The sequence below is a fragment of the Dendrobates tinctorius genome, unplaced genomic scaffold (genome assembly GCF_039654945.1).
Source record: "Dendrobates tinctorius isolate UK_male_01 unplaced genomic scaffold, ASM3965494v1 ptg000468l, whole genome shotgun sequence".
Taxonomy (NCBI): Eukaryota; Metazoa; Chordata; class Amphibia; order Anura; family Dendrobatidae; genus Dendrobates; species Dendrobates tinctorius.
This window is the reverse complement of record NW_027362130.1, coordinates 519,850-535,579: the sequence shown is the minus strand read 5'-3', so window position 1 is coordinate 535,579 and position 15,730 is coordinate 519,850.

The window sequence follows — 15,730 nt, the reverse complement described above, 5'->3', positions numbered from 1 at the left end:
CCCGAATCCACAAAAGCCTTGGCGGAAAATGTGGACAGGGAGCAGATCAGAGTAATAGCCAGAAGAAACTTAGGTTGAACACCCCCAACAGAAAACGTGTGTGCAAAGCGTTTCTCTCATTTAGGACAGACAGAAATAATATGCGAGGCATCTCCACAGAAAAAACACAACTTATTACACCTTCTGAACTCCTGACGCTGCTCTCTGGAAAAAACTCTATCACATTGCATAGGTTCAGACATTTGTTCAACAGGTGGCAACACCTTTCGTGCAGCTTTGCGTTCGCGCAAACGCCGATCAACCTGAATGGCTAGTGACATAGAATCGTCAAGACCAGAGGGAACAGGAAATCCCACCATAGTATCTTTTACGGCTTCTGACAACCCCTTCCGAAAGAGAGCAGCCAAGGCATTATCATTCCAGGTAGTAAGTACTGCCCACTTTCGGAATTTTTGACAGTACAATTCTGCAGAACCACGACTCTGGCTCAATGCCAGCAGGGTCTTTTCAGCCAGATCAATGGCATTAGGTTCATCATACAACAACCCCAAAGCTTGAAAGAATGCGTTCACATTAGTCAGAATAGGATCATCTGGTTTCAAAGAAAACGCCCAATCCTGGGGATCGCCACGCAGCAAAGAGATGACAATTTTAACCTGCTGCGCTGAGCTCCCTGACGAGTTAGGCTTCAAGGCAAAAAATAATTTACAATTATTTTTGAAATTCAAAAATTTAGACCGATCCCCAAAAAATACATCAGGTGTAGGAATCTTTGGTTCAGCAGCATGTGAATGAGCAAGGTAAGCGGAAATTCCCCGCACTTCCGCAGCGAGCTGCTCCACACGATCAGACAATTGCTTTATCTCCATTGAGAGAAAAAAAAATTCCCCCTACGGCCTCAGATATAGAGGAAAAAATATACACTTTTTTTTTTTTTTTTTTTTTACAATTCTTTCCTGCTATTGAGTACCCTAGAATCTGCGGTATAGCGGGTGATTCTGTTATGAATGAGTCACCGTAGGAGGCAAAAGCAGAAATACAAGCTAAGTCCAGAAAGCCAGAGAAGTTGGCAACTATCAGATTGCAGACCCCTGAACCTATCAACACAACTAGCAGTAGCCGTGGGGGGTTCCTACGAAGCCCTAGACCCCTCGATCACAGCCGGAGAATTACATAGGCCTAAAGAAAGAAAGGGGAAATCTAAACTGCCCCAGAGCAGACCCCAAAGCAATAGGCAGCCCCCAACATATAATAACGGTGAAGCAAGATGAAAATACTAACACAGACAGAAAGATAGACTGAGCAAAGACGGGGCCCGCAACTATCTAGATAGGAAAGGACAGGAAGGCTGCTGTCTGCAATCTGCCAAAACCCTATCAAAGACATAAGCCAACAAGCTGATATGAAAAAGGCCCTGAAGCAGCTAGGCTTCAAAAACTAAATCAGCACTCAGGTATTTTCAGAAGACAGAGCTAGATGAATTCAGCACACCCCAGCAGGGAATGGCAGAAATCCAGAAAAACAAAGCAAAACAAAGTCAAAGCACAAAAGCAAAAGGCCGAGCAGGAAACTTAGCTTTAGAGGAGCAGGAATTCAGACTGGTCTCCAAGGATCCCACAGAGAAATCACCCGCAGGGCAGAAGGGCGTCGGCAGCCTTATATCCAGTCCGTAACTCCACTCAGCCAGTCATCATCATCAGCCTCAGGTGTTTGATAATCAGGCTCACTACCTTTCTTTACCAGAACAGGGAGTTCCTCGGGCCTCAGTAATGAAGGGGAAAATGAACTCACAACAGGCTATGTAGTTCTCCGGCTGTGATCGAGGGGTCTAGGGCACCGTAGGAACCCCCCACGGCTACTGTTAGTTGTGTTGTTAGGTTCAGGGGTCTGCAATCCGATAGCTGCCAACTTCTCTGGTTTTCTGGACTTAGCTAGTATTTCCGTTTTTTGCCTCCTACGGTTACTCATTCATAACACCTGTCCTTCTAGTCTGTACTGGTTTCTATCAGTACCTGTCCCTCTAGTCTGAACTGTTTCCTACTGGTTCCTATCTCTAGTCTGAACTGGTTCCTATCGATTCCGGTCCCTCTAGTCTGAACTGATTCCTACCGGTTCCCTTATCCCACTCGAACCAGTTCCAGTCCCGCTAGCCGTGCCCGCCTGCCTACCAAGAGTGCGGGACATGCCCGCCAGAGTACCCATCGTTCCCATCTGTACTTGCCCGCACTTGTTATTAGCGTTCAGTCCCTCAGTGGAATCAGCTGCCACAGCCAGACACCACGCTGGAGTAGTACCTGGCACCTACCTGCCACACAAGCATGACATCACCATCAGAGGCTCCAGTGAAAACCAAGGTAGCTGCTTAGTGACGCCCCTTCCAGGGTAGTCTGGTTTGTGGCACAGTAGGGCCACAATCCCACGCTCACGCCATCAAGTCTGGGCATGAGCGCTACACACAACATGGAAGGAGCAGCCTCAAAGCACAGAGGATGTCATACACAGCATGGAAGGAGTAGGATCACAGCCGCAAAGAGGATGTCATACACAGCATGGAAAGAGAAGGGTCACAGTAGCACACTTGATGTCATACACAGCATAGAAGAAGCAGGGTAGCAGCATCACAGATGTCATACACAATATGGAAGAGTAGAATCACAGCAGCACAGAGGATGTCTTAGGCTGTTTTCACACGTACTGATATTTCCGGTACTGGAAAAAACTGTACCAGAGATATCTGGGCGCAAGCGTTACACACAGCACGGAAAGAGCATAGAGGATGTCATACTCAGCATGGAAGGAGCAGGGTCACAGTAACACACATAATGTCGTACACAGCATGGAAGGAGCAGGGTCAAAGCAGCACAGAGGATGTCATACATAGCATGGAAGGAGCAGGGTCACATCAGCACAGAGGATGTCATACATAGCATGGAAGGAGCAGGGTCACATCAGCACAGAGGATGTCATACACAGTTTGGAAGGAGCAAGGTCACGGCAGCACAGAGGATGTCATACACAGCATGGAAGGTGCAGCATCTAAGCAGAACAGAGGATATCATGCAAAGCATGGAAATATCAGTGTCAAAGCACAGAGGATGTCATACAGAGCATGGAGGGAATAGAATCACAGCAGTAAAGAGGATGTCATACACAGCATGGAAGGAGCAGGGTCACAGCAGTACACAGGATATCTTATACACAGCATGGAAATAGTAGCATCACAGCAGCACATAGGATGTCATAAATAGGATGGAAGGAACACGGTCACAGCAGGAGAGATGATATCTTACACAACATTGAAGGAGCCAGGTCACAGCAGCACAAAGGATGTCATACACAGCATGTAAGGGGCAGGGTCACAGCAGTACAGAGGATGTCATACACAATACGGAAGGAGTAGAATCACAGCAGCACAGAGGATGTTGTACACAGCATTGAAGGCGCAGAGTCACAGCGGCACAGAAGATGTCATACACAGCATTGAAGGCGCAGAGTCACAGCGGCACAGAGGATGTCATACACAGCATGTAAGGAGGAGGGTCACGGCAGCACAGAGGATGTCGTACACAGCATGGAAGGAGCAGGGTCACAGCAGCACAGAGGATGTCATAAACAGGACAGGAGCAGGGTCACAGCAGCACAGAGGATGTCATTCAGCATGGAAGGAGAAGGGTAACATCAGCACTGAGGATCTCATACACAGCACAGAAAAAAGGGTCACAGCAGCACAGAGGATGCCATACACAGCATGGAAGGAGCAGGGTCATAGCAGCTTAGAGGATGTCATACACAGCATGGAAGGAGCAGGGTCACAGCAGTACAAAGGATGTCATTCAGCATGGAAGGAGAAGGCTAACATCAGCACTGAGGATCTCATACACAGCACAGAAAAAAGAGGGTCACAGCAGCACAGAGGATGCCATACACAGCATGGAAGGAGCAGGGTCATAGCAGCTTAGAGGATGTCATACACAGCATGGAAGGAGCAGGGTCACAGCACCACAGAGAAAGTCATACACACAGCATGGAAGGAGCAGGGTCACAGCAGCACAGATGATGTCATCACCAGGATGGAAAAAGCACAGTCACAGCAGCACAGAGAATGTCATAAACAGGATGGAAAGAGCAGGGTCCCATAAGCACAGAGGATGTCATACACAGTATGTAAGGAGCAGGTTGACAGCAGCACATAGTGTGTCATACACAGCATGGAAAGAGCAGGGTCGTAGCAGGACAGAGGAAGTCATGCAGAGCATGGAAGGAGCAGGGTCACAGCAGCACAGAAGATGTCATACACTGCATGGAAGGATCAGGGTCACAGCAGCACAGATGTCATACACAGCATGGAAGGAGTAGGATCACAGCAGCAAAGAGGATGTCATACATAGCATGGAAGGAGGAGAATCACAGCTACACAGGATGTCATGCAAAGCTTGGAAGGAGCAGGCTCACAGCAGCAAAGAGGATGTCATACACAGCATGGAAGGAGCAAAGTCACAGCAGCACAGAAGATGTCATACACAGCATGGAAGGAGCAGGGTCACAACAGCACACAGAATGTAATACATACAGTATGGAAAGAGCAGGGTCTCAGCAGCACAGAGGATGTCATACACAGCATTGAAGGAGCATGGTTACAGCAGAGCAAAGGATGTCATACACAGCATGAAAAGAGAAGGGTCACAGCAGCATAGAGGATGTCATAAACAGGATAGAAGGAACAGGGTCACAGCACCACTGAAGATGTCATACACAACATTGTAGGAGCCGGGTCAAAGCAGCACAAAAGATGTCATACTTATTATGGAGGGAGCAGGGTCACAGCCGCAGAGGATCTCATACACAGCATGGAAGGAGGGTCACAGCAGCACAGAGGATGTCATACATAGTATGGAAGGAGCAGGATCACAGCATCACAGAAAATGTCATACACAGCATGGAAGAAGCAGAGTCAGAACAGCAGAAAGGATATCATACACAACATGTATGAAGGAGAGTAACAGCAAAGGAGAGTATGTCATACACAACATAGAAGGAACAGTGTTAAGAATGAGTCACCGAGGAGGAAAAATCAAAAAGCAAGCTAAGCCCAGAAAACTGGAGAGGTTGGAACTAGTGGATTGTAGACCCCTGATCCTATACACACAACTAGCAGTAGCTGTGGAGCGTGTCTGCCGTGGTCCTAGACACCTCGTCACGGCCGGAGAACTAAGTAAGCCTAAAGAAAGAAAGGGAAAATCTAAACTGCCCCAGAGCAGACCCCAAAGCAATAGACAGCCCCCAACATGTATTGTCGGTGAAACAAGATGAAAACACAAACACAGAAAGACTGAGCAAACGATGGGGCCCTCACTAACTAGAAAGGACAGGAAAGAAAAGCTGCTGTCTGCAATCACGCAAAAACCCTGCCTAAAAATGTCCAACGCGTCTGATAGAAAAAGGCCCTGAAGTCGCTAGACTTCAATTCCCTATATCAGCACTCAGGTATATTCTGAAGACAGAGCAAAAGAGATCAACTGATCAGAGACAAAATGGAGATTCAGCCCAGTCCCAGCCAGGGCTGGCTGAACACAAAAACTAAGTAAACCAGACGAAAACTCATATAAACAATAGCAGAGAAAACTTAGCTTTAAGAAGGCAGGAACCAAACTGGAAACCAGAAGCCACAGTCAGGAGAAATCACCATCAAGAAACTAGGGAGTCGGCTGACTTAAATCCAATCAGAAATTCCTGATGTCCAATCACAGTCCTCTTCCTCAGGTGGCCGGTCTCTGCCATTTAGATCAGCTTCATTACCTCCCTTCACCAACAGAGGGAGTCCAGATAGAGAACTCACTACTCCTCTGTCAGCACAGCCAGCTCCATAACCCTCACCAGAAGCCAGAGGTAAACCCGAAAATGAGCTCACAACAGATCAGTGTCACAGTAGCACAGAGGATGTCATACACAGCAAGGAAGGAGAAGGGTCACAGCAGCACAGAGGATGTCATACACAGCATGGAAGGAGCAGGGTCACAGGAGCACAGAGGATGTCATGCACTGCATGTAAGGTGCAGGGTCACAGCAGCACATAGGATGTCATACACAGCATGGAAAGAGCAGTGTCATAGCAACACAGAGGCTGTCATACACAGTATGGAAGGAGTGGGGTCAGTCACAGCAGCACAGAGGAAGTCATACACAGCATGGAAGGAGAAGGGTCACAGCAACGCAGAGGATGTCATAAATAGGATGGAAGGAGCAGGGTCACAGCAGCACAAAGGATGTCATACACAGCATGGAAGATGCAGGATCACAGCAGCATACAGGATGTCATACTTAGTATGGAAGGAGCAGGGTAACAGCAGCAGAGGATCTCATACACAGCATGGAAGGAGGGTCACAGCAGCACAGAGGATGTCATATACTAAATGGAATGAGCAGGGTCTTAGCAGCACAGAAGATGTCATATACTGTATGGAAGGAGCAGGGTCACAGCAGCACAGAGGAAATCATACACACAGCATGGAAGGAGCAGGGTCAGAGCAGCGCAAAAGATGTCATACACACAGCATGGAAAGAGCAGGGTCACAGCAGTACAGAGGATGTCATAACCAGGATGAAAGGAGCAGTGTTACGGCAGCACAGAGGAAATCATACACACAGCATGGAAGGAGCAGGGTCAGAGCAGTACACAGGATATCATATACACAGCATAGAAGGAGCAGGGTCACAGCAGCACAAAAGATGTCATACACACAGCATGGAAAGAGCAGGGTCACAGCAGTACAGAGGAAGTCATAACCAGGATGAAAGGAGCAGTGTTACGGCAGCACAGAGGATGTTATACACAGCATGGAAGGATCAGGGTCAGAACAGCAGAGAGGATATCATACACAGCATGTATGGAGGAGAGTAACAGTAGCACAGAGGATGTCATACACGGCATGGAAGTAGCAGGGTCACAGCAGCACAGAAGATGTTATACACAGCATTGAAGGAGCAGGGTCACAGCAGCACAGAGGATGTCATACACAGCATGGAAGGATCAGGGTCAGAACAGCACACAGGATATAACTAGGATGGAAAGAGCAGGGTCACCACAGCACAGAGGATGTCATACACAGCATTGAAGGAGCAGGGTCACAGCAGGCCAAAGGATGTCATACACAGCATGGAAGGATCAGGGTCAGAACAGCAGAGAGGACATCATACACAGCATGTATGGAGGAGAGTAACAGCAGTAAAGTGGATGTCATACACAGCATGGAAGGAGAAGGGTCACAGCAGCACAGAGGAGGTCATACACAGCATGTACAGAGCAGGGTCACAGCAGCACAGAGGATGTCATACACAGCATGGAAGGTGCAGGGTCATAGCAGCACAAAGGATGTCATAACCAGGATGAAAGGCACAGGGTCACAGCAGCACAAAGGTTGTCATACACAGCATTGAAGGTGCATGGTCACAGTAGCACAAAGATGTCATGCATGGCATGGAATGAGAAGGATTACAATATCACAGAGGACGTCACACACAGTATGGAATGAGCAGGGTCACAGCTACAGAGGATCTCACACAGCATGGAAGGAAGGAGGAGGGACACAGCAGCACACAGAATGTCATACACAGCATGGAATGAGCAGGGCCACAGCAGCACAGAGGATGTCACATGTCACACCTCATGGAAGGAGCAGAGTCACAGCAGCAAAGAGAATGTTATACACAGCATGTAAGGGGCAGGGTCACAGCAGCACAGAGGATGTCATACACAGCATTGAAGGAGCAGGGTCACAGCAGGCCAAAGGATGTCATACACAGCATGGAAGGATCAGGGTCAGAACAGCAGAGAGGACATCATACACAGCATGTATGGAGGAGAGTAACAGCAGTAAAGTGGATGTCATACACAGCATGGAAGGAGAAGGGTCACAGCAGCACAGATGATGTCATAAACAGGATGGTAGGAGCAGGGTCACAGCAGCACAGAGGATGTCATACACTGCATTGAAGGAGCAGGGTCACAGCCGCAGAGGATCTCATACACAGCATGGAAGGAGCAGGGTCACAGCAGCACAGAGGATGTCATACACAACATGGAAGGTGCAGGGTCATAGCAGCACGGAAGATGTCATACACAGCAAGGAAGGAGCAAGGTCACAGCAGCACAGAGGATGTCATAACCAGGATGAAAGGCACAGGGTCACAGCAGCACACAGAATGTCATACACAGCATGGAATGAGCAGGGCCACAGCAGCACAGAGGACGTCATACACAGCATGGAAGGAGGGTCATAGCAGCTCAGAGGATGTCACATGTCACACATCATGGAAGGAGCAGAGTCACAGCAGCAAAGAGAATGTTATACACAGCATGTAAGGGGCAGGGTCACAGCAGCACAGAGGATGTCAAACACAGCATGGAAGGAGGAGGGTCACACAGCACAGAAGATGTCATACACAATACGGAAGGAGTAGAATCACAGCAGCACAGAGGATGTCAAACACAGCATGGAAGGAGGAGGGTCACAGCATCACAGAAGATGTCATACACAATACGGAAGGAGTAGAATCACAGCAGCACAGAGGATGTTGTACACAGTATTGATGGCGCAGAGTCACAGCGGCACAGAGGATGTCATACACTGCATGTAAGGAGCAGGGTCACAGCAGAACAGAGGATGTCATACACAGCATGAAGGAGCAAGGTCACCCCAGCACAGAGGATGTCAAACACAGCATGGAAGGAGCAGCATCAAAGCACGGAGGATTTCATGCACAGTATGGAAGGAGTAGGATCACAGCATCAAAAAGGATGTCATACACAGCATGGAAAGAGTAGGGTCACAGCAGCACAGAGGATGTCATACACTGTATGGAAGAAGCAGGGTCACAGCAGCACAGAAGATGTCATACACAGTGTAACACACCTGCCGGCATCACTGCATGGCTTTCCATCTCCCATCTTACTCACCACTCTGGGCCATGCTGTGAGTTCTGTCCTCTGATGGCTCCTTGCTATAAATCTCATGTCCTTGCTTGCTGCATACTTCCTGACTGTGTGCTTAGGACAGCGTCCCTGGCACTTTCTGGTTCTTATAGAGACAGTGTGCATTTTCCTAAGGTGTCCCCAGCCTATTGCCAAGAGGCATCAGATACTTAAGGCATCCCCACCCATAGGGGGTTGGCTGAGCAATAATCTCTCTCAGTCAGTGCCTTGCTGCTGAGTTGCCAGTTCCTGTCTTGCTGTATCTCTCATTTCCGCCTCCCAGGGGACTGCATACCATGGTCTGAATCCTTGTTCCTGTACCTTATCCCATACCTGACCCTGTCTGAACTAACTTCTATACCTGTGTCCATTTGTATCCCTGTCTGTAGCCATCCATATCCCGCTGTGTGTTTCCTTGTGTTCACTCCTTCTGCTCTTTGCTCCACAACCTGTGGCTCTGCTCTTTGCTTTGCAACCCGTGGTTCTGCTCTTTGCTCCGCCACCCGCAGTTCTGCTCTTTGCTCAGCATCCCGCGGTTCTGCTGTTTGCTTCGCAACCCCTGGTTCTGGTCTTTGCTTTGCAACCCGTGGTTCTGCTCTGCTTTCTGCAGTTCATGTCCCTCTTGTCAGGACTGGTTCCCACTGGTTCCTGTCCCTCTAGTCTGAACTGGTTCCTACCAGTTCCCTTATCCCACTCGAACCAGTTCCAGTCCCGCTAGCCGTGCCCACCAGCCTGCCCAGAGTGCCGCCCATGCCCGCCTGCCTGCCAAAAGTGCCAGCTGTTCCCGTCTGCCTGCTAACAGTGTTGCCGTGCCCGCTAGAGTACCAGTCATGCCCATCTGTATTTGCCCACACCTGTTATTAGCGTTCAGTCCCTCAGAGGGATCAGCTGCCACAGCCAGACACCGCCCTGAAGTGGTACCTTGCAGCTACCTGCCACACAATCCTGACCTCACCATCAGAGGCTCCAGTGAACACCAAGGTAGCTGCATAGTCATGCCCCTTCCAGGGTAGTCTGGTTTGAGGCACAGTGGGTCCACAATCCCACACTCACACCATCCAGTCTGGGTGCGAGCATTAGAGTTTATCCAGAACCATGGTCCCCACTGAGTTCCATGGTCCTTCGCTCTGGAGTGTGATGAACTTTTTCCCTGCCAGCATGAGCAACTGGGTAATTTCTTTACCCGATCTCAAATCCGGACCTTCACTGCACCACCCACAATCATAGTCCCTTATGTAGTTACTCAACCATCATCCGCCTAGGTTCGATGGGGATCCTTATGCTTTTGGAGCAGTGTTGTGTTTTTGAGGCAGTGCTTGTGTCACCATGATATAAATATGCCATATTCTGAGTATACTTCCAGAACTTTTCACTGCTTTCCTGGGACACACAAAGCCCTTTGCAAACTCACCCCTCCCTCCTGCTAGCAGCTGAGAAACTGGTTTAAAACAGCTCTTAAACATGTGTTTCCTTTGTCTAGGTACAGTTTCCTTTAAGACCAAATATATATATATATTTTTAATATCTATTTATAACCCTCTGCAAACAAGATAGGAATCAGTAACATACATAGCATATAAAGACAAAGAAGGACATAACAACATCCAGAAAGTGTAGCTTGAAAGACTCAAAGGAAGACAGGGTTATTCAATATAAGAGTCAGTCTTGACCCCAACTCCCTGCATCACCCCCAGGCACATCTGAAACCCTGCAGGTTTAGTCAGGTAAGCCTAATAGGTGTGTTATCAGATATATGCTCTCTCATATACCAATCGGTGAATTGAAAACAACCTTGTAATGCTTGATGCACCGATAGTGGCTGTAGATCAATAAAGGAGGACCGTGTGAGGAAAAAACGTTCCGTATGGCTTTCTTTATGAAGTATGGACTCAATCCAATCCATTTTAAACAAATATGTTACCTTCGAAGAAATTAGATTTAGTGAAGGGGTTGTGTCCTGTGCCCACAAATGCAGAATACTCTTGTGGGTAGCCGCTGCCCAATAGTTAAAACACGTCGTTGCTGAGCAGGGAGTCCGAGCAGTTGATCCCGTGGGAGAATATTAAATAACGCCCATTCCGGAGATAATGTAAAGCGAATGTTGAAGGTGTTAGTGAGATGGCGAAGAAGCATATCCCAAACCTCCTGTATCTTCGGACAATCCCAGAGACAATGACAGATGTCAGCTGGAGAGTGTAAACATTTGGGACAAGAGGGATTAGGCGATAGAGACATCCTAGATTTGACCTCCGGGGAGATGTAAGCCCTATGGAAAATAATGAGGGCCATAGTTTAGTAGCTGTCATATGGCAATACAGAGTTTAAATGTAGAGTGGCTTTCAAAAGATCAGTCTATAGATAGTTGTGATACCCATCTGCCCAGGCCTGGTGAAGAATCTGACCATGAAATAAAAGGCTTGATTGATTTATAGATAAGACTTAGCGAATAAACTCCTGCATGAGCGCCAAGGGAGATGAGATGGCGAGGACAGGTTCTGACACTGGTATGCCTCGGAAGACCAAATCAACGTAATGCTTAATCGGAGTAGTAATAAAAATATTACCCACAAGATTGAATATTTGGAGAAAATACCCTCCAGAGAAAGAGGACATTGAGCAGTTGTCAGAATGTCGCAGACCAGTCTGCACCCTCTCTCCCACAGCACTCAGTAAATTGGGGGTGGTCTGCCTTCTAAAAAGAAAGAGTTACCTTGAAAGGGAAGGAAAACTGAGGTATAACGGTCTAGTCCGCTGATCCTTCTAGCATGACGCCATGCCAATACCACAGACCAGAGCACAGGATTATCCCTGATTGTAGTGGGAACTCTATTTTGATGTAAATGGAGTAAGGCAAGAAGACTGATTGGTCCAGACATTGCTTCATCTAATGGGCTGTTGGTAAATTTAGTATGAGCCCAAATCCAATCAAGAGAATGTCTGAAAATGGCTGCAACACTATACAATCCTAAATTTGGAAAATTGAGGCCCGCCAAAGATGTAGCCTGTTGCAATTTAAAAATACTGAGCATAGATCTCCCCCTCAAGCCCCATTTAAATTGTCAAAAATTCTTAGGAGTTGATCGTCAGCTTTAGATAATAGAATAGGTAGCGTTTGTAAAGGGAAGAGTATTTTAGGAAAGGAAACCATTTTAATAAGGTGAGCTTTACCCGCAAAAGATAATTTAAAAGACGTCCAAGATTGTATTTCCCGAGTAATGGCAGATATTAAGGGTTGGATATTAAGTTGGTAAATAGTATGTGGGTTGGGTGGTAGAAGAATACCAAGATATCGTAAAGAACCATGCCCCCACTGAAATGGAAAAGGGAAGGGCCACTTTTGTCAGCATCCCTGAAGATCGCTAAAGCCTTAGATTTGTTAAAATTTATGCGGAATCCCGAGATTTCTCCAAACTCATGAAAAGCCCCCATTATGAAAGGAATGGACTCCTTAGGATTGGCTATCATGAATAGTATGTCGTCGGCGAATGCCAAGGACTTGAATGTAAGGTGGCCTATCCCAATTCCCTCAAAGGAAGGAATCATCTCCAGATATCTAAGTAGAGGGTTTAGGACAATATTAAACAATAAGGGGGATAAAGGACATCCCTGCCTCGTACCTCTGAAAATTGAGAAAGGGGATGACTGAATACCATGGAGCCATATTGAGGACTGAGGAGTGGTGTAAATCGTCCGAATAAAATTGAAAAAAATTGAAGAAAAAATCCAAACATTCTGTATTTAAGAGTTCGGATGAGGTGGGACCAAGATACCCGGTCAAAAGCCTTATCGGCATCAAGGCTAACCAAGATGTTTCGTTTAGCTTTGGTTTGATGACTATGAATAACGGCGGCTAATGTCGTTCTAATATTGTAGGTGATGGATCGGCCGTGGACAAAGCCCGATTGGGACGTGGTGAGGATATTAGGAAGTATAGATTGTAATCTGTTGGCCATAATTTTGGTGAGCAATTTGAAATCTATGTTTAAAAGGGAGATTGGGCGGTACGAGGCAGGGAGAAGGGGGTCTTTACCCGGCTTTGGTAGTAATGAAAGGCTTGCTTCATTAAAGCGGTCAGGAAGGGAACTTGAATCTATAATATGATTAAAAAGAGAGGTAAGGTGGAGTATAAGTAATGGTCGCCATATTTTATAGAATTCTGCTGAGTAGCCGTACGGGCCAGGGGCTTTAAGCAATTTAAGAGACTGGATGACCAATCCAACTTCCCCAGGAGAGATAGGTTTATTTAAAATTTCTCTTTGAGAGATGGAAAGTTTTGGTGGATCAACCTTGTGAAAGAAATTATAGCCTTCTTCCTGAGAATCGTTGGGTGGGCCATAGAGATCTGCATAAAAATCTCTAAAAACCATGCATATTTGAACTGGGTCACGGATAATGGAACCATTAGGATGTTTGATGTTGGTGATTTTAGTAGCCTTTTTGAAGGGTTTCGTTAGTGATGCCAAAAGGCGCCCAGGTTTATTGCCCTGATAAAAGAAGCGGATACGTTGGTAGGCAAGTTGGTTATGCGCTTTTTCATGCAGTAGGGTGTCTAGATTGTTTAGCAGTGAGGTAAGCCTCCTTGGATGAGGAGGTATTGAGTAGCTGGAAATCTCTATAGGTTTGAGTGAGCTGGTCAAGAAGAGGCCACAAGGAGGACAACAATTTCTTCTTTTTCTGAGACACATGAGAGATAATATGTCCTCTGAGCACTGTTTTAGCAGTAACACAGAATAAACTGATGTCTTCTGATTTTTTGAAATCATCCGACGTATAAAGATATGAGGGAAAACGCCAACGAAAGGAGAAAGTTTCCCTTGTGGCAAAGTCTAGGGTAAGTAGGACAGGAGAGTGATCTGAAATAACCATTGGAAGAATCTCAACCGATTTTAAAGATGAAAAAAGAACTGGGGAGAGGGATGCAGGCGGTGAGGTAGACCTATCTAAAAAGATATCATTAAGAGCATTTAAATCCCCACCTAATAATATGTTAGTACGATGCCAGCTATGGATGACTTCTACAAGCTTAGAAAAAAAGGAAGTGCTAGCTGCATTAGGTGCGTAAACATTAATAAGGTAGTATTCCCTCTGCTCAGCAGGGATCCTAATCAGCAAATAGCGTCCCGTCTTGTCTCTTACCACCTCTTGAATGGAGTATTCAAGGTCTCTATGGAACGTCACGTTTCTTCTTTGAAAAAGAAGCCTTTATGCAGTCCGGGTAATGCTTGTTACGGAGCGAAGGATGTTTTCCACGAATCCAGTGAGTTTCCTCCAAAAACAATGTGTGGGCGTATACGGGTAACATGGTCTAAAACTTTCCTGCATTTCACCAGATTATTGAGCCCAGCCACATTCCAAGATAGTAATTTGAGAGAGTCTACATTAATGTGAGAAGCTACAGTATTAGAGTCAGCCATATTAGCCTATGACACATTGAAGCCATGAAAGAGTAATATCAGAGAAGAAACAACTGGGCAAAGGTCTCTCCCAGCAAGAAAACCCTAGCACCCAGAAAAACAAATAAAAAATCGTGCATAGGGAGGAAGAGCCCACCCCCCAACACACCCACAAGCAATAGAGAAACCACAATAAACATTATATAACAGTATCTCGATTAATACCTCCCATAATCATAATGCAGTAAAAAATAACAAACAATGTGCATTAAGTAGAAACCGAAAGATTAATTGCAATGTTAAGTAAGATATGATTTTGCTGGAACATTCCAGAATCTCCCATTGTTACACTACACATCAGACTCTTGCCTATCACACGCTGCAGATGTGACCCTCCTCCCTCTCTTAGCAGCTGTATGTGTGTCTCTTCTGCCCTCTTGTAATAGGACACCAGACATTTCCTGTGCCAGCAGCTCTCTCTCTCATCCCTCTCCCCACTCCCTGCACAGGCAGGGAAAGGATTCCTTTGTTTGAGCCATGCCGGGAAACATATGAATGGGAAATATTAGCGAAGCTATAGCGCGGACTCCGTTCGCGGCAGAAAAATGAAATGGACATTTCTGTGATATGTGCTGATCCAGCTTCACTACGGTGGCTCTTGCGAAGTTCTAACCCCAGCAGAAACCGAGTGTTTCTCCTAAATGGTGTGACATAATGACCTCACGTTTAGCTGTGGATGAATGCTAGCGACACGCTGGATAAGATGAGACCATGTGCGTGTTAATACGAGGTACCCTCTGCAATATATAGTTATTATAAGTTTTGTAGTTAGATTGTAACTCCAAGAGTAGGGGGCTGACCCTCTCCAGACTGCCCCTTTCGTGATGTCACAAATCCAAAGCTTTAAGGCATTTCCTTCCAAAAATCATTCGAGCGGGAGGTTTGATGCCAGAAGGACCCCCCAGATGCAGGGCGACGTGTGGCTGCTGCTCCTCCCCCCGCCACATGGTTAGCCTACAGACCATCTAAGCAACTGTAAGTGTTGATCTATGTTATTCCCTTTTATTTTATATTTGCATTGTACATATCTAATGTCTCAACTTTGTAAAATTGTTTTATCTTTGTAATCACTGCCCTCCTTTTGGGGAATGACTGATAAGCTTATTAGCTCTGTCTCCATGCTCTAAGACAGGGGTCCCCAACCGCCGGTCCGCGGCCCAGCACCGGGCTGTTGCAGTGCTCTTGCCGGTCCGCGGACACAAGGGGAGCCGGCGGCTGTGTAGCAGCTGATACTCACCCTGCATAGCGGTCCCTGTCAGCGCGGGGGCTTCATCCAGCGCTGAGCTGTCAAGTGTACCGCTCATTTAAG